This window comes from Pteropus alecto, unplaced genomic scaffold (genome assembly GCF_000325575.1).
Source record: "Pteropus alecto unplaced genomic scaffold, ASM32557v1 scaffold22, whole genome shotgun sequence".
Lineage (NCBI taxonomy): Eukaryota > Metazoa > Chordata > Mammalia > Chiroptera > Pteropodidae > Pteropus > Pteropus alecto.
This window is the reverse complement of record NW_006434839.1, coordinates 8,055,117-8,064,657: the sequence shown is the minus strand read 5'-3', so window position 1 is coordinate 8,064,657 and position 9,541 is coordinate 8,055,117. Positions and strand designations below refer to the sequence as shown.

Genomic DNA, 9,541 nt, shown 5'->3' with positions numbered 1-9,541 from the left:
CAGGGATGGGGGCAACGGGGAGTCATTATTTAACGAGTACAGAATTTTAGTTTGCAAAATGAAAGGAGTTCTGCAGATGGTCGTACAACAATGCGATTATACTTAATACCACTGAACCGTATACTTAAAATGGTTAGGATGGTAAGTTTTATGTCATGTATATTTTACCACAATTATTAAAGACATTAAAAAATTAAAAAAAAAAAAAGGCCGTGTGTCCTGGTGGAAGAGTAATGGGCCATAGGAGCCTTGCTTTCAAGTACAAGCTTTGCTTTCAGCCAGCTCTGCACCTCAAGATTCTCAACTGTGGGATGAAGGAATTGGGCTGGACGATCTCTCAGGCCCTTGTCTCCTCTGAAGTTCTGGGATTTGGGATGTGGATCACTGGCCTCAGGAAGAGCCAGGTGGAAGGCTATGGCAACTTACTGGGAAGGTGGCCCTGAGCACTTCCTACTGGATGGACCATCCTCTCATAAAAGAGGTATCTTAGATTTCCTTTTCTAGGCCAACTCTCCCCTCCATTGTCTGCTCTATAAACCGAGCCAGAGAGCCAGCACATTATGCTGCAAAGAGCAGGACCGACTCAGAGGACAGCCCCGGCATTTACTCCCTCCCACGTTGCCACTCAGCCTTTTATTCCCAGCTCTCCTCTTCCTGGGTCACTGATGATCTGACTTTATCCTATTTCTGATTCTAAAATTTGTGTGGAAATGCGAAGAATTTATAATAGCCAAAAAAACTTTGAAAAAAAAGTCGAAGGAATTACAGTGCCTGATTTTGAGGCTTATTATAAAACTTTGTTGATGAAAATCTAGTCATACATATCAGTGGAATAAAATAGATTCCAGAGAGAATCTGCCATGTATATGATTAATTTTTTTCGATAAAATATGGTCCCAGACTTTATTTTCTCTCCTGCTCTGTGAGGCCATGAAAATTGCAGCTCAGGTTCACGTGGCTAGGCTACTGCAGTCAAGCACTTTGGGGGGGTGGTGGTGGGTGGGCTGGGGTCCGGTGGTTTGACACTCACTCGCTTAGTGGCTACCACAGGCAGGTCTGACCTGTTTGTCTTAGAAGTGTCTTGACAAATCTACTACAATTCCAAATCGCTCTCACATCTAATGTTTCGCCATGTTCTTTGGGGCTACCTGCTATGTCAAGTTCATATATATACTGGGAAGTTCAAATGAGATATTAATATGACAATATTTTCAGTGAACAAGATATATGGTGGCATCATTATTCTTTAAAAAATCTTTTTTGAGACAACTCTGCTGGGTATGTGGAGAGATATTTTATTAAAATGTTATAGAGAAGAGGAGCTAATGGTTTGCTGAGTGCTTCCTTTATGCCAGCGCTGACCTAAGCACTTTGCATGTATGGACTTGTTTATTTCTCTTGACAAGCCTGAGGTAACATTTTGTCTCCATTTCACAGATGAGCTAACTGGGCAACAGAGAGGTTAAGTGATTTTCCTAAGGTCACACAGCTTGCCGATGGCAGAGGTGAAGTTTGTGCTCGGACGATGTGACTGCTGATGCTGTTCCTTAACCTCAGTTCCATTCTGGCTTGGAAGAGGGACTGGGAAAAAGCAAGTGGCTTGTCCAGTTTTGCTGTCAGCAGTGTGAGAGCCTGCCCTGTGCTGTAGCCGAGCCTGTGCACTGCCCGCTCTCTGCACTGCCTGCTGCAGCCCTCGCCTGGGCTGCCTTGGCTCGCGTTAGGGGCCTGAGAGCTGGAAGGCCAGCATATTCCTCCCAGCTCCCTCTGACTCCCTCTGGGAGCTTGTAGTGGATGACTCCTCTCTTCTTGGTCCTTTCATTTCCAAATGGGTAAAAGAACACTTTTCTTCACTACTTGAGTCTCGGCCTTCTCCTTGTCCTTTTATTGATTGAGTAATTAATTCAAATGACTGAAATCAATCAGTGCTTATCAAAGCTTTTGTATCACCTAATCCTTGGGGAGATGGGGGAGGGGAAGGAGTTTGCCCCGGTTCACAAGTTGGGCCAGTCTTTTTTCTTTTATTAGTTTCAGATCACGCCAGTCTTGATAGGGGCAAGGTGAGCACCATTCCCAAGGACAGGGGTCCCATGTCTCCCTGCCTGTCATTGGGGGAGTCGGGGAGGGAGCTGCCGGCTTCCACAGCCTCTCCTTATGAGGAAGAGCCGGGGAGGGGGGCCAGGTCTTCATGTGTGTTCAGCGTATTTGGTTTCTTCCCATTAATTCATCCTTTTATTTAGTCTTCTGGAGAAAATTCCTGTCTTCTGGATTACAGCGATCTTTGGGAATGAGAGGTTTAAAGCACAACGTGGAGAGGGAATTGCATATGCAAAGTCATGGACGGAGGGGTGTGCCATTTTCAGGTGCTTGGGGTGGTTTAGGGTGACTGAAGAGAGGGGTAGCAGAGCCACAGAATGCTTAGGACTCACGCTAAAGAATCTGGGGTTTATCCTATGAGATATAGGGATTCACCAAAGGAGGTGAAGGCCCCGACGATGGGTGTGCACGCCTCCCGTGGTCTGCGGTCTGTGTCTCCCAGGTGCCGCCTCATCCACTCGCCATCATGAGATTTGTCTGTTTCTCACAATGAGTGTCTCGCGGGCAGGCACCCCACTATATTCAGTGTTGAACCTTCTTCCTAGTGCTCACTCTGTAGCTGTTGTCGAAGCCCAGAACCTGGTTTTGCCAACATGGTGACTTTATTTACTGGAAGTCAGAGAAAGCCAGTTCTAACTCAGGCCTCCTGAGTAGTGGCTGTCTCATTTTAGAGGTGCGAGGTGGGGGGCGGGGGCGGGCTAAATGGGATCATGTGGTACCACTGCAAACTCGGATGGTTCCAAAGAGAGTGGTGGGCAGGTAAGAAGCTCTGGTGGGTAAATTTTCACACTGAAGAGAGCAAGAAGGAAAAGGTTCATTCTGAATTTTATGGCCATACTCTGAGAATGTCTGTATTTGACCAGCACTGAGAGAAGAGGGTCTTTCTCCTTAGAGAGGCCACTGATTATTTACAAACAAAATGTCCAAAACTTGATACTGCCATTTCTGTTCATTTCAGAGATGACAAAATGAGACATGGAGAGCTGGCTCATGTGAGCTCCAGCCTGGACATTCCAGTGTGGCCTCTGACTGCTGACCTGAACACCACCCTCTGAACATGGTCTCTCTCCTGGCTGTCATTTTTCCTTTGTCTGCTGCCAGGTCAGGGAGGAGGAGGGATCCCCAATGTACATTACTTGGAAAGCACTCCCGATGTCCCCTGGTCAATGTGTGTGTTGGGTACCACAGCTGGGCCCAGTGCTAATGCCTGCATGCACACCCTCAGCCAGACACGAGGGTGACTCTTGCTGGGGTGTCTCGCTAGACAGACAAGGGGTCTTTGAAGGCAGTATCTGCCTTGTATCTATGCCGCCGCTTGACTTGGCTCTGCAGAGAGTATCATGTGGACTAGCAGTTATCCAAAGGGGCCACAGATACTCTGGTCGGTGACCATGGTGGGGTAGTCTGTGACTTTCAGTAATGGCTCGAGCTCGCACCAAGAGAGCCAGTAGCCTCGTGTTAAATTTTAGTCCCTAGAGTAGTGATTCTCAACTTCGGCTGTACCTTGGCATCACTGGGGATCATTTCAGAAATTTTACCGGCAAGGATACATCTCCGACCAATTCAATAGTATCTATGGGATATCAGTATTTTTAAAGTATCAGTATTTTAAATCTAATTCATCGGGGGTATAATTTATATGTAACATGCCATTTTAAGTGTATGATTTGATGATATTGACAAATATATATACCTGTGAAGCCATCACCACTACACTCAAGATCAAACATCTCCATCACCCCGAAGATTCATACCCTGTTGCGTCCGATCCCCTTCTCCCTCTCCTGGGAAGCCACTGATCTGCTTTCTGTCACTTAGATTGGTTTTGCCTTTGCTAGAATTTCATTTAATGAAATCTTACTTTAACTTCTTTTGTACAGAAAAAAGTTTTTGAGATTCACCTGTGTCCATTCTGTTTTGTTGCTGACTAATATTCCTTGATGGCATATGACAATGTATTTGCTAGTTACCTGTTGTTGGACATTTGTTTTTTTCTGTTTTTAGCTATTATGAATATACTCATAAATATTTTAGGAACATAGATTTTCAGTTCTCTTGAGTAAATACTTTGGAATGGAATCGATAGGTCATATAGTAAACTGTATATTTAAGTTTACAAGAAACTACCTAATTATTTTCCAAAGTGGTTAATCCATTTTACATGCTCACCAGTAGTGTCTGAGCGTACTGGTTACTCTACACTCTTGCCAACAGTTTATATATTCAGGCCTTTTAATTTTAGCCATTCTAGTGCATATGTCATGGTATCTTCTTTTGGTTTAAATTTGCATTTTTCTGATGGCTAAGAATATGGAGCCTCTTTTAAAGTGCTAATTGCCTATTCATTCATCTTATTTTGTGGCATGTCTTTAATTGAATTGTTCTTTTGTTATTGAGTTTTAAGAGTTCTTTTTATATTCTCGTTAAGTCTTTGGTATATATTTAAAAACACTTACGTACACGCATATGCACATATGCACACACACATCAAATATTTTCTCCTGCCTTACCTTTTCATTTTCTTACAATGTCTTTCGAAGGGAGGTTTAAAATTTTGATGATGTTTAATTTATCTTTTTTTTCTTTTGAGATTTATGCTTTTCATGTCCTAAGAAATCTTTGCCTATCTCAAACCACAAAATTTTTGTCTATATTTTCTTCTAGATGTTTTATAGTTTAACTTTTACATTTAGGTCTATGATCAGTTTCAAGTCAATATTTCTGTATTGTGTGAGGGACAGGTGGGTCTATTTCTGGACTTGCTATTCTGATTTATTGATCTGTCTAATAAATCCGAATAGCAAGTCCAGAAATAGACCCACCTGTCCCTCACACAATACAGAAATATTGGTTATTGTAGCCTTATGGAAAATCTTGAAATTAGTCAGCATAAAACCTCGAAGTTTATTCTTCTTTTTTCAAAATTGTTTTGGCTGTTTCCATGTGAATTTTAGAATCAGCTTATTAATTTCCACAAAATAAACCCGCAAAGATTGCGATTGAGATTGCATCGATGCTACAGATTACTTTGGGGAGACCTGATATCTTAACAATAATGAGTATTCTAAAATAGACATGGGTCATCTGCATTTATTTGGGCCTTTATTTAATTTATTTCAGCAATGTTTTATAATTTTCAGTCTGTGTGTGTGGGAGTGTGTGTGTGTGTGGGTGTGTGTGAGGGGGTGTCTTAGCCAACTTTTACCAGATTTATTCTTAATATTTTATGTTTTTGGTGTGACTGTACATACATGGAATTATTTTAAAATTTCATTTTCCAATTGATTGTTGCTAATATAAAAGAATACAGTTGATTTGTGCATACTACTCTTTTACTTTATGACCGTACTAAATTCACATATAAGTTCTATTACTTGGTGTGAGATGTCTACATTTCCCACAGAAATGTTTATAGTTTTCAATGAACAGATCTTGCACATATTTAAAATTTATCCTTAAGTATTTTATGTTTTGAGAATCCTACTGTAAATGATCTTCGAAAATCATTTTCTTTTTTTGATTTTTTTTTGTTCAGGCTCCAGTGTTTTTAAGCACCTCAGTTGGTTCCCTGGTACAGCCGAGACTGAGATCCACTGGCCTAAAGACTCTGATCATGAACCCTGCTGGAGGTGAGTCCATTGATTGTATTTGTTTTCCTCCTTGGTTGCGATGCGTGTGGATGGCTCGGATCACTCCAGCCACCGAGTGTTCCATCGGGAAACAGAATCACTTGTCCCTGTGGTGGAGAGGAACCCTTGTGGTTCCTTTTAATGGAAAGTGCTGTGGGGCTTTAGAGATGATAGGCTTCTACAAGGGATTTAATGGATCCTGAAGTATGTTGTTGACGTAGTATGGACCTGACCATGCTGATGGGCTGGATTTGAACTTCAGCTCCTCAGGACTGGCTGTGTGCTGGGCATTGGTGCTGGGCGGTGAACTTTGTAATTCAGTGGGCTGCCTATTTGCCCTGGAGTTATGCATGTTGTAGGTGGTGGGGATGGGTTAGAGAGGACATGTCAGAGTTGTTTTTGTAGTGTTTTTTTCTTAATTAGGAGAAAAGAGATGGGAGCTGGGATGTGAGTCAGCAACCTATTCTTTATTTTCCCCAGTGCTCTGGGAATAGTATTTAACGGACAGACAAATCCATTCATCTTCCCAGCTTCCTGGCCCGTGGAAGCCATGCAGGCTGCTGTCAGAAGAGATATTAAGGGCTATAAAAAGCCATTCGGTTCCCTCCCCTCCGTACTCTCCCTTCGTAACCCCTTTTCCCAGGGAGACTGGTGATGTGCTCACCGACCCTCTGTCACCTGGAAGTCTTAGGCCTCACGGGCATTTTATGCAGTTTCCGGTTGACTTTCCCGTCCCATTCTTCTTTATTCTGCCGGTTTTTAAAAGAGTTGGTTGATGCGCCCCTGGGCATGGGGAGCAAAGCAGCCCCTCAGGACAGGCGGAGGCTGAAGCGATGCTTCCAGCCACATGACACTGGGGCTTCTGAGCCAGGCCGAGGCAAAACAGGTGCCTCTTGTCTTTCGTCCGTGCTCTTGTGTTCAGCCTTGGCATCTGTACCTTGTCCCGTCTCTCAGTAGTACCTCCGCCGGGGTGGAGCTAGATAAGTTGGGCAGCATTTGTCCTTTTCGATCGTCAAGTGGTTCTGAAGGAGAGAGCCATTTCTTAAGGATTTTCTCGCTCTGCCCTTTGCTCTTTCGTCCTTTCTGGTTGCTGCGTCTGCCTGTGCCTCTGCCCACGTTCTCACGCTCCCCCTTTCATATTTTTTAGTGGCGGGTTCAGGGCATTCAATTTTGCACCGTTATCGAGCGCAGACTTTGTACCAAGGACTGTGATGAGCAGGTAGGATACAGGAGGAAACAGGATCTGGTCTCTGCTCACAAGAAACAAGCCTACTGTAGGGGACAGACATACACAGACACAGTTACCTGTCACTCAAAGTCAGGAATCGTGCACTTGCGAGCTGTCTAGTTCAATTGGAAGATAGCACGTGTGGCTTGGGAGGAATGGCAGAGCCAGAGATGAGATCGGAAAGCAAGTTGGGGCCGCTGTGGAGGCCTTGATGCCATACTGAGGAGCCTACACTTGTCCTCTAGTGGACGGTGGGAGATGGCGAGGTTGATGAACGGGAAATGGCGTGGTCAGAGCTGGTCTTTGGGAAGCTTCCTCTAATAGAGCTGTGAAAGATGAATTGGAGAGGTAAGAGATTGGAGGGAGAGCAAAGAGGACCTGATTCACATTAGCTCAGCTTAGCAGCGGCAAGGATCTTAACATAGTCTTGAGGGTTGGACAGGAGAGGACCGATTTGAGAAGGGTTTCAGGTGTGGGTCAGTCAGGGCTCATGGAAACAGAGGGGAAGTCAAGTTGAAGATGACTAGGTCAAAGGAAGAGGGCAAAGTCATGAATAAATCCTGGGACCATAATTCCAGCGAGGACAAATGTTGGTAAGAGATTGGAGGGGGAACAAAAAGGACCTGTTTACTAATATTTAATGGCCTGCGACAATGAGCGCAATATAATAGATATATTTTCCATTTTAAAAACTCATCTTTATTAAGGCACAATTTATATGCAAAAATGCTCTTACTTTAGTGGACAGGATTTTATTTTTATTTTTATTTTTTATTTTTATTTTTTATCTTTAGAGATATTTACTAATTTCTCTAGGATAGATATATACCTAGTGGGTAATTGTTGAGTCCAAAGGTATATGTGTTTAATTTCAGTAGATGCTTTGTTTTCCAAAGTGATTGTACCACTTTATACTCGGTCCAGCAAGGTGAAAGCCTTCCAGTTGCTCACCTCCTCGCTAAACATTGGTGGTGTCAGTATTTTTAATTTTAGCCATTTTGTTGGATGTTTAGTGGTATCACAGGTGGCATTAATTCATGTTTCCCACATGACTGATGATACTGAGCATATCTGCATCTGCATGTTGGCTATTTGAATATTTGTGTGTTTGTGTGTGAAGTGAATGTTTCGATCTTTCAAAGGCTCACTTTTTGTTTTCTTGTTTTTCTTTTTTCTCATTGTTTTTAGGAATTCTGGACCTAAGTCCTTAGTTGACTATATGTTTTGTGAATACCTTCTTCTGTGAATACCTTCTTCTGTGTGTGGTTTGTCTTTTCTCTTAGTAACGTCTTTTGATGAACATGAGTTTTTATTTTCAATTATCGATTATTTATTTTATGGTTGGTACTTTTTTTGGGCGCTGTTTAGGAAATATTTGACGACCATCTTGGAGATAAATAACATAGTACCCAAAGAGAGAAAATAACTCAAGGTTACACAGCAAGTGATAGGACCAGGGCAAGGGCCCGGGACCATGTTCCTCTCACCGGGAATCCACATAATGTTAAGAGCCACCCCCCCCACCCCTTTCCATCACTCTGACCTCACAGTTAAAGGAAATCAACTTTAATACGTTCTGAATGTATTGAGCACCTTGAAAATATTCCTACCTAATTGTTCTTCTCTAGAAATCTAAAACATAGACAAAGTTTTATGCACACAGATGTTCACTGCAATGTTATTTTTCATGGCAAAAGAAAAGATAATGACCTAAATATTCAGCTATCTTAGACTGGCTAAGTTGTGGCACATCTATAACATTGACTAGTATAGCTACATAATATTCAAATTAAGGTATTTTTGAAAATTATTTAATGGCCTGTAAAAATGAGTAGAATATAATATATATTTTTTACCATTTTAAAATCTTATCTTTATTGAGGTATGATTTATATACAAAAATATAACTACTTTAGTGTACAGGTTAATGAGTTTTTATTTTTTATTTTATTTATTTATTTTTTCAGGCGAGGCAACCCTTGGTTGACCTCACAGATTGCAAGGACCTTGTCAGCTTACAATCCCTTATTTTTTATGCCTACAGCACCTGGTCTTCCTAGGTGGTCTTCCATCCAAGTACTAAACAGGCCTGACCCTGCTTAGCTTCCGAGATCAGACAGGATTGGGCTTGTTCAGGGTAGCATGGCTGTAGACACGTTTTTATTTTTTAAAACAAACTTCACTGAGGTATAATTTATGCACAATAAAATAAAACAATTTTAAGTGTACAATTTGATGAGTTTAGAAAAATGCGTATAATCACGTAACCACCACTGCAGTTGTGACAGAATATTTCTATTGGTCCCCCAAATGCCCTCCTGCTTCCTTAGAGTCCCCTGCTCTTCCCCACTCTCAGGCCTAGGCGGCCACTGATTCCTTTCCCGTTGCCATAGATTAGATTTCCCTTTTCTAGGATGTCATACAAATGGAACAAAACAGTATTTCGTCTTTTCTGTACAGCTTCTTTCACTCAGCATAATGGTTTTGAGATTCATCTCTGTCGTTGCCTGTATTAGTAGCTCTTTTATACCGCTGCATAGTATTCCACTACATAAATACTCCCGATTGGTTTATCCATTCTCTCGTTGAT

The 9,541-nt window shown here is 42.2% G+C and overlaps 1 pseudogene; it reads right to left on the bottom strand.

Moving 5' to 3' along the window:
* Positions 1 to 8,986: 8,986 nt before the first annotated feature.
* On the bottom strand, positions 8,987 to 9,105 carry LOC112478873 (annotated as a pseudogene).
* Positions 9,106 to 9,541: the final 436 nt, after the last annotated feature.